This window comes from Magnolia sinica, chromosome 16, assembly GCF_029962835.1.
Source record: "Magnolia sinica isolate HGM2019 chromosome 16, MsV1, whole genome shotgun sequence".
Taxonomy (NCBI): Eukaryota; Viridiplantae; Streptophyta; class Magnoliopsida; order Magnoliales; family Magnoliaceae; genus Magnolia; species Magnolia sinica.
In genome coordinates, this window is record NC_080588.1 from 64,952,442 (window position 1) to 64,973,232 (window position 20,791).

The window sequence follows — 20,791 nt, forward strand, 5'->3', positions numbered from 1 at the left end:
TTCTAGCATACGAGTGTCATAGATGTCTCTGAGTGAAAATCTCTAAACCTCCGTAACCAGGAGACGCCCCAACATCGAGACCGAGTGGATACATGAGCGCCCGAGTGCCGAATACCAGGAGGTCGCGTCTCCCACTGTGTCGTGGTCGGTTGGGAGGGGGTGTGGCCTTACCAGCCCGAGGGTAGGGGACAATCCTAGGCTGAGTTTGATCAGCTCGTGAATGGGTCCGCTATCGACGTGCCGGATAGGTATTGGCAGACTATTGGTTAGGCGGATAGTGAGGTTTCTTACGCTCACTTGGACTGTGCGGCTGGGAGAGCGGCAGTGCCATTTGGAGTGTACTAAACCCCGGTGATGATCCCAGAAGAGAACTGTACTGATATGTGGACTTATTAAGTAGGAGTTGCATACTCATGCATTCATTTCATTCACCATCCACTCGGACTGGTGGTGCACAACTAATTGCTGTGTACCTTCACATGACCAGAATTTTGGCTAGGCGCGCGACTAACCTGAGATCAGAGGTTTACCACATTAAGTCTAACTATCCAAATTTAGGTATGGGACTGATTTGGATAGAAGTCCCTTGTGATGGACCCCATAACCTGCGATACTACGTACTATCATCCCGACTTCACACTCTAACATGGTCGTTCCATTTGCACCGCATATTGCATTACATTCATGGCATATGACATTTTTGGTTACTGTGCTTCTGCATTATATGGTCTAGATACGACTGATGTTATTCATGGACTCATTAGAAATTGCATATTGCATCGCATCCTCGACATCTGATACCTAGCCCCTTTACGACTCCTCATTTACATAGTTGTTCTATATTGCGTATTTTAATATTGATTGACTCATGGAATTGTCTGTATTTTCGCTTACTTTGTTATTGTATGATTTATGATCTTATCATGATCTTGTCGGTATTTCTGTTTACCCTGATAATTTACGATCTTGTCAATATTTCTTCTTATTCTGATATGGTACGATTTATAGATTACCAGTATTTTCGGTATTGTATGACTATGGCCTTGCGTTGAATACTTGGCACTTACCTTATGCACACACTTACACCACCCTCTAAGCTTTCTATAAGCTTATGCACGATAGATGCGTGCAGGTGATGTTAGGTTGCAGCAATGTTGAGCTTGGAGCATGCAGCGGTCTTCTGGAGCTTGATTTTCGATTTATGTATTTTCCATTCAGCATTGTATTCAAATGTTTATATTAGTGGATATGTGATGATGATGTTGCCTTTATGATTTGGGTGTGCTTGTGGTTATGCTTATTACGAGTTAAATGTAAAAATAAAATAAAAAAATTCTCCTTGTAATATCCCAGGATCGGAATCTAGCGTATGAACGCTAGGAGCCGAGAATGGGGTATTGCGGAGGCTATCAGCACCGGATTCGACGATCGAGAGTTTTGTGAGCCCGGTTTCCGAGTTTGGGGCGTGACATAAGGTACCTCCCTTATATCATTTCCCGAACAATGATCCATTCTAGGGTCGTTAGTCCTAATAAATCTCATATGATGTTGCAGTTTTAGGTCACTACAAAGGGCTCGTCACCTGATCAGTGTAGGCCTAGTTTATACTCTAGTTGTTACGAAAAGGCTCATCGCCTCAACGCAATCTTAAAATATGCTCGAGGTCACTACAAAGGGCTCGTCACCTAATCAGTGTAGGCCGACAGCTCGAACTAATGCTAGGACCGAAATCTAGCACTTGCAAATGAAACCGAGATACCGGGCTATCCAACCGTCGGATCTCTTTCACATTCACGGTGGAGGTCTAATGAATTTTCCTACACCTGTTCACCAACTCTGGGACCTGATCGTGGAACGGTGACCGTCGATCGTAAATTGGACCCGTACGACCAAACCCCAGATCCGACTGTCTCCAAATTTTGCATGGCCCTTCATCGGGCCATGAAGCATCTATCCTAAAAATTTCATAGCCAGAGGGCCACCAGAACCACTCCAATCACCAGAATGGACCCTTTAGGGCCGTTTAAAGATCAGAACCGTTAACTCAAACCCCACAACTGTCCATCCGTTTGTTCTCAAATTTTATATGGCCCCTCATTGGGCCATAAGGCACCTACACACCTAATTTGGTGGCCAAGGGGGTGTTGGGTCCACCCCAAAGCCAATAAGGAATCCTAGGGGGCCATTGTGAGAATTCATTGAAACTTAAGGCCAGAGGGCCCAAATCTAACCGACCCTTCGCTAACTAATAAAGGCAAGCATAACTAAATTAAATATCTAACCAGGGCAGAGTCAGATAAGGCCCGGATCTTGAATAATAGATCAAATCAACCCCATTACTCTTTTAGCCTAAAACCGACGGCTTAGAGTAATCATGACTGAATCTCCACTTTCACTAGTTATGAATAGGCCACACTATGAACATAGTTAATCCAAACCCTAATCATCGCCCACGAGAAATCTCAATACCTAATTCATTCCAAAAATGCCCCGATTTCCCGAACAAGCTCTAGACCGCTCGTTGGTAGGCCACTAGTTACAAAATTATAGAGTAATGTCCGTCTTACTGGGCTTGACGTCCATCGCGGGAGTCGGACCTGGGTAGTGTCCAGAACCGCTCAACTTGAGCCGAAGGACGAGTGCATGAGAAGCGCAAATACCCTAAAGAAAGGAATTGGAACTTAAGTGAATTGAGTCATCCACTCTTATGCGAAGTTGAGGATCTCGGACCGTCGGTTTGCGACCAAACTTCACACGTGGAGTAAGGATATTTTCCTTCTCATATCCGTATAGTCGTGGTCCCGATCGACCATCGGTGACCGTTGAACAGACTTCTAATCATATCTGTTGATCGGCGCATCCAAATGGCAGGCCAATCATGTCCATATGTAGATCATCATTAGGGCTAACTATCCTACGGTGTAAATCAATGTGTACACCTCATAGTGGGCCCTAGAGCTTAGAAAGACCCTCCTATAGGTCTAGTATAGTGAAAACCTAGCCTTTGGGGCCATTTATGCCAAATCTGGCATTATAAAAGTGCCTCATTTGGGCACCCCCTCTCCCCATACGATTTTGCCCTAGAGGAAAGGAAGAGAGAAGAGAGAAAAGGGAGAAAGGGAGAGGAAGAAGAGAGTGAAGGAGGCTGTTGTTGATGGTGGGGCCCAAGGAAGCTTAACCTTGCAACTCTCTACCCCTTCTCCAAGGAAATCCCTACACCACAACCACAAGAATCGTCCATTGGTCGTCTAGGTAAAACCCCTCACCCCTTTTTCTTGAAATCCATGTATTGAGAAGAGATTGACATGAATTCTAACATACAAATGCTTGCTTTAGGGATTCCGGTCGTTCAACCCTAAAAATCCATCTTCCTAGGTCGTCTTTCAAGCCTTCAACAATCCGGAGGTGTGGATTATTACTCTTAGGTGACCTAGCACCAATTTTAATACGAGATTAATGATTTTGATTGCTTGGATGTTATTTTTGAAAGCCTAGGAAATCCTAGGAATTGTATGTTGGTTGAAATGGTATGAATTTATATGTTTGACTCTCTCTCTCATGATGTCGTTTATGTTTCTCACATGATTTGATGTATGGATGATCATATGCTCATGCCGTGTTGATTTTTATACGTTGTTTGCTTCATATTATGTATGATTTCATTACTCTTGTGTACATGATTTCTCAACATGGAGGAAGTGTTAACTTCCTCACCAACTCACACCACACATATATACTTTATTCATAATGTTAATAGTTTGCTTGTTAGAGAAATTTGAATTGTATGTTAAGCAACATGAGAACATGGTGTTGAATATGCTTGATGTTACTTTAGTAGTTAGCATGCTATGAGTCCCAATTCCTATCCTTGGGTTGGTCAGAAATTTGAAAAGTGACGGTAGTCCCATCGGTTGAACTATGCTATGGCTAGACCCATGCGTTTGGGCGGGTGTGTGCGGGTGGCTGTAGTTCGACTACATGGGTCCTTTGTGCCTGATGTCACTCGCCTCATGCTCGCCCGACTCAGGTGGTCTAGCCTACCGTCTGACCAACCTTGATTGTTAACCCTGCTTGTTCACACTTGTATGGAACCTAGAACACCCTACAACCATTGTAGCTCATCAATAATACACTTGAAATTAGTCCACAGCCTCGTGAGCCGGGCATGGTGGAATGGGACACTGTATCCGAGCTGTCGGCCTATGCCGGGGTACCGCGCCTCCCCGTAGTGACCGCGAGCGATCCCTTTCTCATAGCACTCCTCATGTGCTTGAAGTCGGGGACGAGGAACCCGACGGGATCACGGACCGCGGGGTCTCGGCCTCACGCATTGGGGGGTCTTGGCCTCGCAACCCGTTTAGGACATTGATACGTTGGGTGTACCAGATTCCCAAATCTGCTGGATGAATGGACCTAACTAATCACACGGTTAACACGATCATTGCATTGCACTAGTTAGGGTAGTGAGTGTTGGCATTGGCGATCGTTAGATGGTGTCGCACGAGGGAGCGTTGTGGTGAGGGCATGCATCATATCATGCTGCATACATGCGCATTAATAAGATTACTTAGACGTATGTGATTGTCTACTTTTCATTAAGATCATATTATAATTGATGTCTGTGATAACTTAAGACTAATAGCACCCACTGAGTTGATCACTCACTCCCACTCTGGGATGGTGTTTTAAAACACCAACCAGACCCATTCATAGATGCAGGTGACTCGGGACTGGAGGAGCCTGGTGAGGCGAGCTTCGAGGAGGAGGACGAGCTGTCCTACTTCCAGTTGATGGACGGTTCTCCGCCAGCTTGAGAGGCGGGATTGGATCGCTGGGCAGGGGCTCAGTTTTACTCTTTTTGGTCATATTATTCTTTTGTGATTTTGTTGGGTAGCATCTTATGCGGCCTATGTATTCCTTTGGACATATATATATATATATATATATTTGTATTCAGTCTCTTTCATTTCAGTGGACTTGTGTGGATGTACTTCATGTTCCAGGAGATTCCAGGCTGGGCATTTAGATTGGATCGCATATTAATGAAAATTGGCTATAAGTGACCTCCGAAATTCGGGAGTCGAGTATATGCACGACCCCTGATTTTCAGGGCGTTATAAAACATTAACTAGTCACATTGTCTAAAATCCTTACATTTTTAGCCCACCCGAGACTTGAAATTTCTTTATTTTTTGCCAAAGTATATATTTTAATAGTGTTTTACAATCATTACATATGTACATTAATTTAGAATATTAAAACTGATTTACTTAATCAAATTCAACTTTATGTGAATATATTATAGAATTCTAATACATTCCAATTACAAGCTACCAAACACATGGATTTCACTATTTTCAACATAGTTCATATATATGTATAAAGTGCGAAAAACATTGCATCTAAGCATGTGGTATCATTCAAGTCAGTCATAGATCATTAACTAACATTGAAAGCCTTGAAAATCATAACCTAAACATTTATAGTCAGCACCTTTCGCTGGTAGACTCGTAACGAACTCAGTTTAAAAGGTAAGTCTTTGTCTACGGCACCACAACAACCTATAACAAGGAATAGGTTAGCTATTCCACTATTTACACTATTGAAAACCCTAAAACAGATTAGAGTTAGGTTTTCTAACCTAAGAACAAAATCGAAATCGCCGAAATAGCAACACGAGAAGGGTAGTTAAGCACATGGAGCGGCGGGATTGAATCCCCGAAACAAATGCCAACTCTCTCTCTCACTTTCTCTCTTTCCTTCTCTTTCTTTTCTCTTCTCTCACCTAGGGTTAGAAATTCGATTGTAAAGGGAGAGAGAGGGTTTAAGACCCTTATATAGGCTCAAACGTGAGCTCAATGGCCCCAGGGCCATGGTATACTTAGGTTATAGCCAAAACTCATCTGTTTCGGCTCAACGGAGCACTTCTGGAGGTCCCTTTTCTTTGTGCGGTCAGACTTAAGCTCACTGACATTAAATCTAGGTCAAGCTGAGTTTTCGGTCCGATCGGATTTACAGATCGACCGTGGTGGACCAGTTTCAATTCAATGGTCACCGGTACTCGATCAGGGCCATAAGTGCACTGACATGTATTGGAAATTTTTCCTGATCCGAGGGTGTAATTGGGTCAGATTTCGACGGTCAGAATCTTTAGATTTGGCCTGCAAGTGAACGACTCAATTCACTTAAGTTTCAGTTCATTTTTTAAAGATATTCACGTTTCTCACACACTTCGCTCCTGGCTCAAGTTGTGCGTTTCTGGGTACTATTAGGACTTAATTTCTGAGATGGTTATCAAGTCTAGTAATGCGGTCATAACCATCTAGTTTCGCAGTAATCGGACTTTCGACGTGCGGTCCAGGTCCGATACGAAGTTTCAAAGTGCTCCCAAGAGCAACTGGGTTTAGAGATTGATCCTAGATTTCAGGGTAAAGTAACACCAATGATTCTACACGTTTTGGGTCTTTCAGTTCATGTTTATAGTGATCAGTGCTAATTTCACAGGTGATCTGGTTCAGCACTAAATAATTCTCGTCTAATTTCTAAAGGATTTGGTCCTTAGTGATTTCTGTCTAAGGTGGTACTCGGGTCTTTGTACGGATTTTTTCGAGACGTTACATTAGTGTTGGTCTTAATAAATCAGCATGTATAATAGATGACTGTATTATCTTATTTTGATATTATAAAAAATAAATTGTTATTGTTGTCATGTAAAATGTTGATTCAATACTCGTAATTGATCTTATTTATTTTATTGTGTTGTATTGGTGTTAAAGTAGAATTTTCAAATTTAGGAATGATGTGACCCTACGAGTCGTCATGCTCACACCCTTATAGATTGTTTTATATGGTCTGTGTATGAAGAGTCAATTAGATAAGATTTGAAGACTTTTTCCTTTTGTTTATTTAAAGATTTCTTAAAATTCAATACATTTTGTTATTTTATTAGTTTTTATCTATGTAATTAAAGAATTAAGGATTGATTAGCGAACGTTGTTTAATGACAATGATTATTATCATTTTAATTGCTCCGATCGCCTTGAAAATGCATGAAAATAATGTGGGTTACGATGTATATTTTGTTTAAGTATAACTCACTGTCCTGAAATTCGGGTTCAAGCCTGGCCAACTCGGGTACCAAATTTCGGAGCGTGACAATGGGAGCCTCTGGCGAGAGTAAACATAGGTCCTTGGATTAGGACCGAGGTTTGTGACAAGCATATAGAAAATCACTTTAGTTTTTGAGGAAGCTGGTCCTTGTGTGGGATTATAAATGTTAAAAGTAAACCTAACTTAAAATCTCTGATAGTGAAATTCGGTACACTCATGGGTTGAATATGTTTACTGAGAGTGGAGTAGGAAAACTGAACCATTATACATGCTTGTGTTTGGGATTGCCTTTGAATGCTTGCTTAAGTATGCTTATGTGATTAATTGATAAATTATATGTATGCGTGATTAGATAAATGTTAGTATTTGACAGTTAACATATTCCACACACACATGTATATTATCTTATTTATAGAATAGGTGCTTCATAGAAATATGATTTTTAATCTATGTGATCAGACCCATTAATGGCTTGAAAGCCTTAATATTAAATTGTTTTACTTAGCTTGAATGCATATTAGTTTAAGTTAAGCAATTGTGTTATGCATATTAATTTAAGTTAAGCAATTGTGTTTAAAATGCATAATTCCCCCTCCCCCCCGCTCTCTCTAGGATATGGCCTTCATTCTGTAGCTTTGTCAAGCTTCCGCACACATAGACCATGGGCTCACCGCCTTGCGCAATTTCAAAAAATTGATTTTTGGTGTTTTTTTTTAATTATTTTATTTGACTGTGAATTGATGTAAATTTAGGGTAAATAAAAAGATAACTTCATTTTTAACTACAGGAGAGTCACGTGAGTAACAAAGGTGTCATTAGGCTACTAAACTGTCGTACAAGTGGCACTCTGATGATACCTCTAAACAATTTAATTATTAGCTACGTCACTAAAATCACACTAATAGAATGATCCAAATTGTTTAAATGTTGACTAAGTAATAGACGATTAAAAAACAATTGACTAGTCACATTGTCTAAAATCCTTACATTTTTAGCCCACCCGAGACTTGAAATTTCTTTATTTTTTGCCAAAGTATATATTTTAATGGTGTTTTACAATCATTTTGTCGAATGTCACATATGTACATTAATTTAGAGTATTAAAACTGATTTACTTAATCAAATTGAACTTTATGTGAATATATTATAGAATTCTAATACATTCTAATTACAAGCTACCAAACACAAATTTTATATTTTAGTGGATTTTAATTCACATGAAAATTTTGATTTAGATTCTAATTCACTCTTGCCAAACAACACAGTAGTGTTAAAGGATGTACATAGGAAGTCATGTTAGTTTAAGCCTGAGCTCAATTAGAAAATCAGTTTGGATCCTCCTTTCGTGTGAAACAAGAATTTTCTATTCCTTGCAATGTGATTGGGCCATGTCATCGTAGTCTGCATTTAATGCAATAATGATGATGTCATTAGTGATGACATGGCCCATTCAAAATGTAGGGAACTAGAAATTCTTGTTTCACAGAGGATCCAAACTCTTAGAAAACTTATCAGGGCATGTATGTCAGATCAAGCTAGCCCACGGCCAACCCAATATATCCAAACCTAGTCCAAAGCCAAATCAGGCTTTTAATGTTGGGTGGGCTACATGGCCATTACCACTTAATGTAGAGCGGGCCACGGATGTATTTTTTTGCATATTTGCACCGAAAGAAGCTCAAGTAGAAGCGGAAGTAGTCCATCATATCGATTCGAGCCCAGTCTTGCATAGAGCATAATGTAATTGGGCCCCATGTCCCGGTTGAAGAAATTCACTCTACGTGGTATGAAATTGCTATTCAAAGTTGAAACTGTAAATTAGGCACAACTTTTGATCAGGTATCATCATAGGATGCACAACCTATTGATTTTTATATAGCAGGCCATCCGGGGTCAACTAACCCCATAGTGGCTCGCGTCTGCTCGTTCCACGAGAAAATACATCCTTCTAAATTAAAATTATGATTTTAAGAACAGCTTATTGTTTTTAATAATTTATCTTTTTATGTATCTTCTTATTCTTAGAGTTTTAGGATTTGTCTTTTTTTTATTTAAAGATAAATTTAGACATTTTTATTTTTGACATAATTTATTATTTCGAATAATATCTATTCTAATCAAATTAAAACTTATGTTAAGGTTTGATTCTTTCTTTATAAATGGTGTAATCTGAAGTATAAGCATCATATCTCGATACAATTTTTCTTTGGATTCAAAAATTGTCTTGTGCATTCAAGGTTTAGCTTACTTGATAAAGACAATAATCTTCTCCTCATTATCTCATCCCCTCCCCTCCATCACCACCCTTATATTAATACAACAACCCTATTCCTCCTTTATGATCCCCACAAGCATGACCAAAATACATCTTCAACAAGGCATGATTAGTCATAATAACAGTTATTAATAAACACAGAAAATGTATTTTGAAAATATTTAAATTATTCATTATTCATTATATTTTGTTGTAAGTGTTTGTCAGAAGTGGACCGCACTGAAAAATGACAAAAACCATCTATTTTAGGAGATAGGAATATTTGCATAAGGTGGCGGAGCCCACTTGGCAAAGCAGGCATTTCTGCAAGGGGAGCTTTCATTTGGTGGGGACCATCATGATCGCAACGGTCCAAAATTTATATTTGGTAGTTAGATGTGGACACGTGTAAACTACGTACGGTTCTATCCTCTTATACAGGTTAATTTTGAAATTTTCAATGCAGTGATCATTAACGAAATTACACGCAAGGACACATGGTAATTAAAATAAAAATGGACCATGCCCCAAAAATCTCTTTCATAGTACAATCAGAGCCTTCCGATTTTTACGAATAGACGGCTAAGAAGACATACAACAACGACCGTCCACATTCAACTAAGAGAAAATCTCAATATTAATGGCCAGAATCTTCCAATCTGGCGTATTTCTGGATTACAGTCCATCCACCTGAATACAACAGACGAATGGTTGGATTGGATAGCCAAAACAAGGGCCCCACCTATCAGATTCGGAAATCAGGGTGTAATTTACAACTCCGACCACTTGCCGTAATATTCGACCTGAGTAGATGGCCTTTGTCTTAATCTATATGCGTTAAGTAGGTTGTCTTTGTCTTACATGGACAGGATCTACTCACATGTTGCATGTTAGATATATTGACCATGGCCTGGTCCAGTCAGATCAGATGGCCAAAAATACGGGGTGGTGACCCCAACATCACCCAGATCAAAGCCACCCAAGTGACCCACTAGACCTTGACTTATAAGAAATTATATATATATATATATATATATATATATATATATATATATATATGCTGCCCTGCGCACCAGTTTGCATGGAACTGGTGTGAACTTTTTTGAGAACCCATCATATGTGATGTGGATCTAAAATCTAAACTGTCCATGTAAAGCAGCACCTCATGAAACCCTCCAAAGCCCAAGTTTTACTTTGATCCAAAACTTTAGTGGGCCATGAAAAATGAAAACAGTTTCCTCCCTTGATTTGTATTTTTCTTTGTTATAGCTCACCAAAATTTTAGATCAAGGTGAAAATTTGTTCCTTAGAGTTTCATGGGATTCCGCATCACATGGACCGTTCAGATTATACACCCATGACACGCGTGCAAAGGCGCGCACCTGCGTAGGTGCTCATATATATATATATATATATATATATATATATATATATATATATATATATATATATATATATATCTCAACTTAATAGATGCCACACACGAACGGTGTTATCCACCTTGATCACCGGAAACCCTTGGACAGCTGCTATCTCAGTTTTTAAGTTTTCCGAGTACTTAATAAAGGATCAACAATTATGAAATAATCCGATAGAGTGCGAAGATCCATACACATGCACCCAGCGACTTAATGAATGGCATTCATGCGGCTTTGATCCTGACGGTCCAAATCATGGGACATGACCTAGATAGGCGATGACCCAAATCTCATGATGACCCAAGTCGCATATGTCCATTTATCAGTGGTGGATTGGATCATCCAATCAATCAAATTTTCATGCTATGACCCATCCATACTAGGGCCCATGATTTAGACGTTTCCAATTGAGATACAGTTTGCAACTTCTAACAGCGCAATCCATGGCATCTCACTCGTCCGAGTCGACTCGGACGCGGTCGTTGTGATCCAACGGCTACCTATTGCTTACACGAATTAATCCGGAACACTATATATTCGATCGTTCTTTAATGTATTTTACCTATATGATCTGCCATAATCCAACGGATGACACACTAGGGATTTAATAGATAATCTGCATTTCGAAAGTGGACCCCACAAGCCCTAATCATGTTATTAAGAAGCAATAAGTATGATTAGATAATGATTATTTCTTCCTAATATAAATAAATAAGCTACTTGTTCATGTGCTTTAGGTGTCTTTCCCATAAACGACAAAAAAAAAAAAAAAAAAAAGAGGTTGCAAGCTATCTATGACCTGGTCAGAGAGATACGGGCCGATTCTGGGACAAGCGTACTGCGTGCATGAAATCTACTCCATCCATTATGTGTGTCCCATCATGTTACGTACATCCCAAAAATCAGCCCCATAAAATTCTCAAGTTGATCACACATCATGCCTGAAACCTTTAAATTCAGGCAATGTGGCCGACCTGAATTTTGGGTCAGGCTGAACTTTTACCAAGTCCCTTCCTCCTGGTGAGGCCCACGTGATGAAAGGTTTGGATGTTATATAAACTCTTTGGTGGACCCTGCACAGCATCTGAAATTTTTCCAATAGGTCACCTCATCCCCATTGTTCTCTGTGGTGTGGCCCACCCGAGTTATGGATCAGGCCGAATTTTCATGAAAGGATGTAGCATCAAGGAACGAACTTGATGGACGGAGTGGATGTCACTCATACGACATGGTGGGGATTCCTATTCCGATCCTAGAGAGAGATAATGGGAAATGTTGTGAACATAAATTAATGGATCTTGCCTTAGATTGATGGTAACATTTGTATTCATTTTTATTAGAAACCCTAGTAGTTGGGAGGATTATATTGCTTCTTAAACCCCACCAAGTATATACTTATGTGATTCGCATGAGGAGGAGATTGAATGGGACATTTGCACACGTGCCAATATACATGCGAGAACCAGCCGTTCATCAGGTGGGGCCCATCGTGAACATTCCCTACCTAAAAAATCAGCACGATCCATTCATCAGGTGGCCCACATGTGGAAGAATGGATGATTAGAGAATAAGAATTACACGTTGATTATGTTCTATCTACAACATTAGTCCACCTGATGAGTAGCCCGTTCCTCACACTAGTGTATGATGAGTGGCCCAGATCTCACAGAAGCGTGTGAATCGCTTTCTAAACTTTCTAAAGGTCCTCTCATCCCAACTGGCCACTTCCAATTAATAAATCAGTACGTCAATGTATAATGTCTCCTATGTTAGTCTTGCACCATTTTAAAAAGACATCTCAAGTCTAGCAAGTTGGACCCACTAGTTATGGTCCACCCAAAGAATAACTTCCAACCCTTTATGTGAGTGCGACATCCAACCCGTCTAATAGGTTGGCCCCACCACAAGGATTACATTATGCAAAAATCAACCACATCCACCCATTGAGTGGACCCCACTTGTATTTTTCTATTTATGAGTGGTTAGAATTTGTATACAGGGCTGATTTTTGTACTAAGTGGTCCTCATGGTGGGATCTATCTACTGAAAGGGTTGAACATCTTATTCACTTTAGAGCTAGGAAGTTATCTGGTGGGTGGAACATATCTTGTTGGGTTGGACTTGTGACCACCTCTTCTTAAAATAGTGGCAACTCTTCATAGCTGTATGACAATCTGGACCGTCCAATTGCTGATCTGATGGATGAAGCACAACCTCGAAGTTGCACTGAGAAAATCATATCAACTACTTAGATCTTTCTCTTCAAATTTGGATCACTCACTATTTTACTCTTAGTCATCTATTTTATAGCCCATTAATTGGATGGTTAGGATTGATTGATCAGTGTGACTTTGGAGGTATGCTCCAACACGATATGGGACTCTTAATTTGAAAGCTCTTGATAGCTTTGCATCAGTGCCACATGTGAACGCGACTAGTCACCACCATTTTAAAATTAGCACTAAACTAACATATAAGTCTACCGTATATCCTGATTCATGACTTTGGAGCCTAACATTGTATTATTCATTGTCTAAAATTTCAAAGCATAGGGTGTCGTGTAACAGTGCATTAGCTGTACGACATCGTACAAAATGTCTTACTTATATCAAGTATCAGGGAATCAGGATCTTCATTTTCACGTTTTATCACTATTTTGTAAGGTTAGTTATTTTATACTCGTATGACTTTGATTCAGAGGCACTAAGGTGCACATGTGGCATTCATTAACTCAAATTAAATTGTGGAACCCATTATTGCTAAATCATGATTCAAAATCAGATTAGTTGAGAATCCCAAACTCAAATTCATGGATACTTGTTTGTTAAAATAGGTCCATTTGATTAATTGTCAATAACCATTCACAAATCGGCTTAGATAATCAAAGTACTCTATCTTTATCTTCAATTCTTAGGTTGGGCTGGGATGAATAATCAAAGGACGTCTTTTTTTCTTTCCACTACCATGTTTGGATGAAAATTTCATTTCCGATTAAATCGCATGTGCAAGCAAAGCTAGAATCAGTAGTTATGGCAGTTCAATTGACTGCTTGAGAAATTTTATATATATATATATATATATATATATATATATATATAGAGAGAGAGAGAGAGAGAGAGAGAGAGAGAGAGAGAGAGAGAGACATACTGTGAGGTCGGCTTCCCATGAGATCAAGTTGTGTGGGCCCCACCGTGATGTGTGTTGAACATCAACACATTGCATTTGATGGGTCCCCTTTAAGTTATGGGATATCCCAAAAATCCGCTCTATATGGAACTCAAGTGGGCTATACCATTTAAAACCATGTGAAGACAGCGTAAAACATATAAAAGTACTTGGTGGGGCTCACCAGAGTTTTGGATACAGCTGAAACTTTGTCTGAACCCTCATCCAAGTGGGACACACACAATGGATGGTCTGGATTTGTGAACCACATCTTGGTGGGCCCAATAAATGATTATAAATATTTTAATGGGAGGGTAATCCCTCTCAACTGTTGTATGTGGTGTGGTCCACCACGTCATGAATTGACTTGATTTTTAAGCCCGTGGCCCACCATGGAAGGGTGCATCAGTCTAATAGTGTTGATGTTCAACACACATCATGATGGGGCCCACACAGCTCGACATCATGGGAAGTTCCGTGAGGTCGACCTCGCACGTGTGTGTATCTACAATAAATGTGAGTGATGCAAAGCTAAAATTATTAAGGAATATCTTCAAAGAATGTAATATTTCTTACAAGTTGCTATAAGTAATTATTAACCATGTATACCTTTTTAGAATATAATGTATGTAGTGGACTACAATAAAGTCGCAATGGTGTGTGCCATCCAACCCATCCAACATGGTCACCCATCAAGAAAATGGGACACCCAAAAATCAGGCTGACCAATATGAATTCAAGAAAAAAAAAAATCGAGTTTGGGGACTTTTTAATTTGTTGGTGGATATACTATAAGGTATGTCCTAGCCAATGATTCAGCTGGCTGGACTTTTGGGCTGGATTATTTTGACCAGGTATTTAATTATTGGACAGGTTGGATGTCATATGTACATCATGGTGGACCCCACATGAATCTCTATCACAGTAATTTATGTTGTAGGTAGAATGTTTTCTCAATTTACAATGGGCTTATGCTATGGATAATTAAAATGTCGGTGATAAATGAATAACAACCTCATTTGTTAAGAAGTTGTGAAAAGCATGATTTAGCTGACTTTTTAAGGATTTAGCTGACTAATAAGAAGTAAAGCTAACTAATCTTAAGAAGCATATAAATATATAAAAATGTGACCATAACTAATATTCTTATTAATTGTCGGACTTTTGTAGCCCATCTGAACTGTTTATTTGCACATTGTCAACACTAAAATTTTGCTAATTTCAATCAGCGAAAACCATCATTGGCCAACACGAGACCGTGCTATGGTCGGCACGAGACTGTTAATGACACCCGGCGCTAATGAATGGTCAAGACCATTGATATTCTGCACTAATTGATTATAGCCATTGCTGAACCCTTTCAACATGCTAGCTAGGCTCTAATGGTGAATGCTAGGTTGGTCCTCGGGTTTTCAGTCCACACTCATTATCCAAGAATAGCGCAGATTTTAGAGAAATCAAAGTCCAGTCTTCTTGCTGTCTAGAATAGTGTGAAAGAATAATAAAGTTTCTTTAGCAGAAATCCAATTTATGCCAAAATCCAAGGTCAATGTAGAACAACATTTCATACTAATTAGCATGTGCTAATGGAAAATACTCCTACTTGTCTAATGGCGGGTCGACATGTTTTCGTAATTGCCTAACAACCTTTTTCGGTGAGAAATAACCGTGCAAACACCTTGTAGCTAGGAATTAATCTGTCTCCCCTTACTATAAATATCCCTTTTGGTCTTCATTTCTGCACTTCATGCTATTTTAGTTATTGAGGTCGCGTAAGTTTTCCTTGGATCCTTTGTGAATCTCTCTCTTCTCTCCTGAGTTGCTTCTGGAATAATGTGAGAATAAGAGTCTAAGGAGTCATAAAACATCACTTTGCAGCTCCGCACCAGTTATCTAATTGCTAGCAGTCAAGCTTCTTCCAGGCTGTCGAAGACGCCTAAGCAGTGGCCTAGTGTTAACTATTCTAGGCTCTTATGGTGAATCAACACTAAGCTTCCAAAACCCCAAGCAATGGCTCCATATTGACTGTTTAGACTAATTAAAAATAAATAAATAAATAAAAACTCCCAAGTAGCCCCATGCTAACTATTAAGATAATCCCTACTAACCCTTGATTTGCTATTTTTATCTAAGGTCTTTGGAACTCTTTGAGATAAGGCAGACTCACTGGCAGAAATTTTGAATTTCCAAGAGTTAATTCAAGATATGACCACTAAGGCTATTTGAGTCCTTGAAGCACCAAAATGCTTCACCTAATCAATGATTCGAACGATGATCATAGATTAAGACTTGCATGCATCATTTGCATTTATCTACTTGATACCATGTAACAGATTTTTATTATTTTTATTATTTTTATTTTTATTTTTATTTTTTAACCTTTTAATCAAGCATTTTTTTTTCAATGAATGCAATAAAGGGTCTATGTTAGATCAAAGCCTAGAAGATGAGGTGTACACGAACCGAGCTAGCTCGGTTAGCTCACTCGACTCGGTTCGAAGCTGAGTTCGAGCCAAGTCGAGCTGATTTTTTGAGCTCGAAAATGAGTTCGAACCGAGTTTGAGCTGGCCCCAGCTCAACTCAACTCGGATCGAACCCAGCTCGAATCGAACTTAGATCGAACCAGTTCGGTGACTTAGTTACTTTGATATTGATGTTGCTCACCAAGTGTTTGATGAAATGACTCAAAGAAGTGTGGATATATATGAAACCAACACGCTTTTTTTTCTTGATTTTTATGTTGCTTAGAAGGTGTTTGATAAAATACATGTAAAACCATTGCTGCTGTCTCAAATACAATGAGATTTTGAAGGTGCAGTCCAGGTGTTTGTGAAAATGCTGCAATGGCGAACTTGGCTCGATCTTGGCTCGAACTGGCCCAAGCTGCTGACCGAATCGAGCCGAGCTAGCCAGTTAGGCTCGAGGACCGAGCCGAACCGAGTTTGAGCTGAGGTCGACTAGTGGCCGAGCCGAGTCGAGCTGAGGCCAGCTCGAATCGGTTCGACTCGATGTACACCACTACCTAGAATGTATTTATGTTTCTCATATCAATAAAAGCCTCTTGACAATATATGTTTGGGTGTATATCTTTGCGATGGAGTTAATAATCAAACTAATATCAAAATAAACATTTGTAATGAACACACATGTACATATTTATATATTGGATTATATTGAAATTTTCTAATGTTTGAGTTTATCTATATAGATGTGATCATTTCATGATAAAGTATATAAATAGATATTCAAATTGCCCTCACAATGAGGAGTGACCAACATTCATCGATTAAAAGTTTGATTCACTTGTCGCACGCCGTAGACCATTATGCGGGTATGCACAATAGGAGTGATGCAAATTGAGATACATCTATATATGAGATGTACAATTTACGTTGATTTATGAGATGGTTAGGATGAGACTTTATACAAATTAGCTTATACCTAGTCAAATCGTGTAACCCTATATATTGCAATGAGATAGATCATTGATTGATCGGATAGATCTTGATCATTGGTCGATCAGATAGATCCCATATTGTGATCGTGTAGACAAATGCTTGATCATTAATGATGTGTGAATTGAGCCATATATATTGCAAGACTAATTAGTTACCAGTGATATATTGATTCTAATCTAGTTATTGTGTGAATATGCTAGTCACATTCGTAATTCTTGTGTCCTTATTACTCTACATGCTACGTCGCAGTGTCACAATAAGGTCACATTATTTTGGTGTTCATTGTAAAGCCATGCACACATATTTGATTAGGTCAGATGCATGCTAGAAAAATGACGAAATCAATATCAGGCCATGAAGATGTATAAAAGAAATATCATAAATAATCGCAAGGTGATAATGATACACATGATACTTATCTAAGGCGTTGGATTGAATGGATTGTCAAATTTTATTATGAATTGTGTTTGTAAATGTTTATATATTATTATATTAATATTTTCAATGAATTCTGATCAATCAAGTTTAAAAAAATAAAATTCATTCGATCTCAAAAGTAAATAAGTGTATGTTACAATGGGAGCATTGGAATTTATATGCTTACATACCTGGAATCAAACATACCCAATTAAGCAAATCAATAGTCTAGGACAAGTAGTTAGAGATTAAGACGGAGGTCCACTTGTGGATTTAATGTGAGGGAATTATAGTTTCAGAGGTCTCACACCCTAATTAGAGGATGTGGATTAGGTTCTCTTATTAGAAGAGATATAAGAGTTAGTCTCTAATTGGGATTTCTCTAGATGGAGATTATAAATATAAGTGTATGGCTTTAGTTTGAAATACTTCTCCCTCTTCTCAAGCCCTAACCAATCTCTTCCATCCTAAAAACCCTAGTCCATTGAATACAAAAATCTCATAATATACACGGTGTTCTCTTCCCTCCTATGGTTAAGAATCAACGTCTCTGGTAGGTTTTCCTCATCTCCATCTGTTTGTCCATGTAATGAAAAGACAGTCATGGTTACACATTCGACGTAATTCCCTTTGAAGAAATTTTAAAATTAGCGCATTTTCAGCAATTTCACTTACATAGACAACTATTTGTTATGGAAACATGATACAAGATAGAGAAAATTTTGCATCTACTTGTTGAAAGCAAGAATCCATTTAAACAAATCTCCCACCATCCATTGGTGGTGAACCATTTTCCATTTTTTTAATCTCTCTCTCTCTCTCTCTCTCTCTCTCTCTCTCTCTCTCTCTCTCTCTCTCTCTCTCTCATACTTATCTTTTGTCTCATTGGATGACTAGAGTAAACCCAAATTGCAAGATTTTAATGCGATCGTGGTAAATATATGACAGGAGTAAAAAAAAAAAAAAATTCTTCTAAATCTCCTGTAATAAAATTGGATTCCGAGAATTAAACATTTTATATTAAACACTTATTTTACAATGAGAAGTTAGTATGTACCGATCTTGCACCATCCATGAACGGTAGGTAACCTGATTGACTTAGACTTTGCAAGTGAAAATGTCAATATTACTTAAAAGGAACATTTTCAAGGAAGGTAACATTTCAATCTAGATGTTGTTAACATTCAACGGGCTGAAAGAAAAGAAAAGAAAAAACTTCATTGGTCTCTACTATTATAACAACTTCCAGCAGTTTTGCATCAACCCTTGTTTGGCCTCAATCCCAAAAATAAGGTTCATTCAGCATTCTGGTGGGCCAACCCTTAAAATTATACCTTAAAACTTCTACATTCACATGCTATGGCCCACCTGAGTTTTGAAATAATGTGAATTTTGAGTAATTCTTTCATCCTAATGAGGAACATCAAATTAATGGATTGATGGCAGATAAATACCAGATTGGACCCTTGCACAATTAATAGTGGCATATGTGAGTTCTGAATGGCCATGATTTTTGGGTTCCAAGGTGAACATGAGGCAGCACGCCTGATGGATGGAGTGAATTTTACGAAAGTTACACCTGCATGGCTCTTAATGCACAAGGTTACAAAAAAAAACAAAAAACAAAAAACAAAAAACAAAAACAAAAACAAAAACAAAAACAAAAAAAACAAAACAAACAAACAAACAAACGATGTTTCACCTTATTAGGGATTCGTTAATTTGTGAGAATAACACTAACTATCCAACTTAAAGAAGCTAAAATGAGAAGATGAAAATGGCACTATAAATAAGAGAGATGAAATGATGGGCTGAAGAGCATAGGAACCTTCCCATGCACATATTTGCATTTGTAATCATTGGCATCCACATCATGTCTCTCGACGGTTCATCAAGTCAAGACCACTCTTCATCGGCTGTCCTGATAAAACTATACTAATGGAATGATCCAAACCATCCAGTCTGTGGCATGAAAAAATGGATGGTCAAGATCATTCATAGATTATAGGTCCAGCAAATATATTTTTTTCAAAATTATATATATATATATATATATATATATATATATATATATATATATATATATATAAAAGAGAAGAAGAGAAACCATTGATCAGATAAAGACCACTCTTCATCGGCTGTCCTGATAAAACTATACTAATGGAATGATCCAAACCATTCAGTCTGTGGCATGAAAAAATGGATGGTCAAGATCATTCATAGATTATAGGTCCAGCAAAGGCTATTTAGGCCTCCAAAATTTTATATATATATATATATATATATATATATATATATATATAGAGAGAGAGAGAGAGAGAGAGAGAGAGAGAGAGAGAGAGACTCTTCATCGGCTGTCCTGATAAAACTATACTAATGGAATGATCCAAACCATCCAGTCTGTGGCATGAAAAAATGGATGGTCAAGATCATTCATAGATTATAGGTCCAGCAAAGGCTATTTAGGCTCCAAAATTATATATATATATATATATATATATAGAGAGAGAGAGAGAGAGAGAGAGAGAGAGAGAGAGAGAGAGAGAGAGAGAGAGGCTCACCTGCCCACCAGTTGACACGAGAACTCGTGAGAACTTTTTGAGAACTCATCTCCTATGATATGAGTGCAAGATCTGAACCGTCCATGTGATGCAGTGCCACGTGAAACCCCCAGGGCCTGACTTCTAGTACCCAGCCAAACCAAGCTCATTTGATTATCTAACTATTGGGTTGCTGGACATTTATTGGACGATTAAAAAAATCAATGCTCCTGTTTCCGCAAACAAGTGTCCATGAATCAGAGGTTAGGATCGTTCAACTAATCTGATCTTCGGATAGTGACACCACGACAGTGAGCCCCGTGTTCAATTTCTGAGTGCTATGCAGCCTGAATATCATATAACTTACACTGTGGGCACTTGTTTTTTTCTTTCTTTTTTTTTTTTTTTTTTCTTTTTATCTTTTTTCAA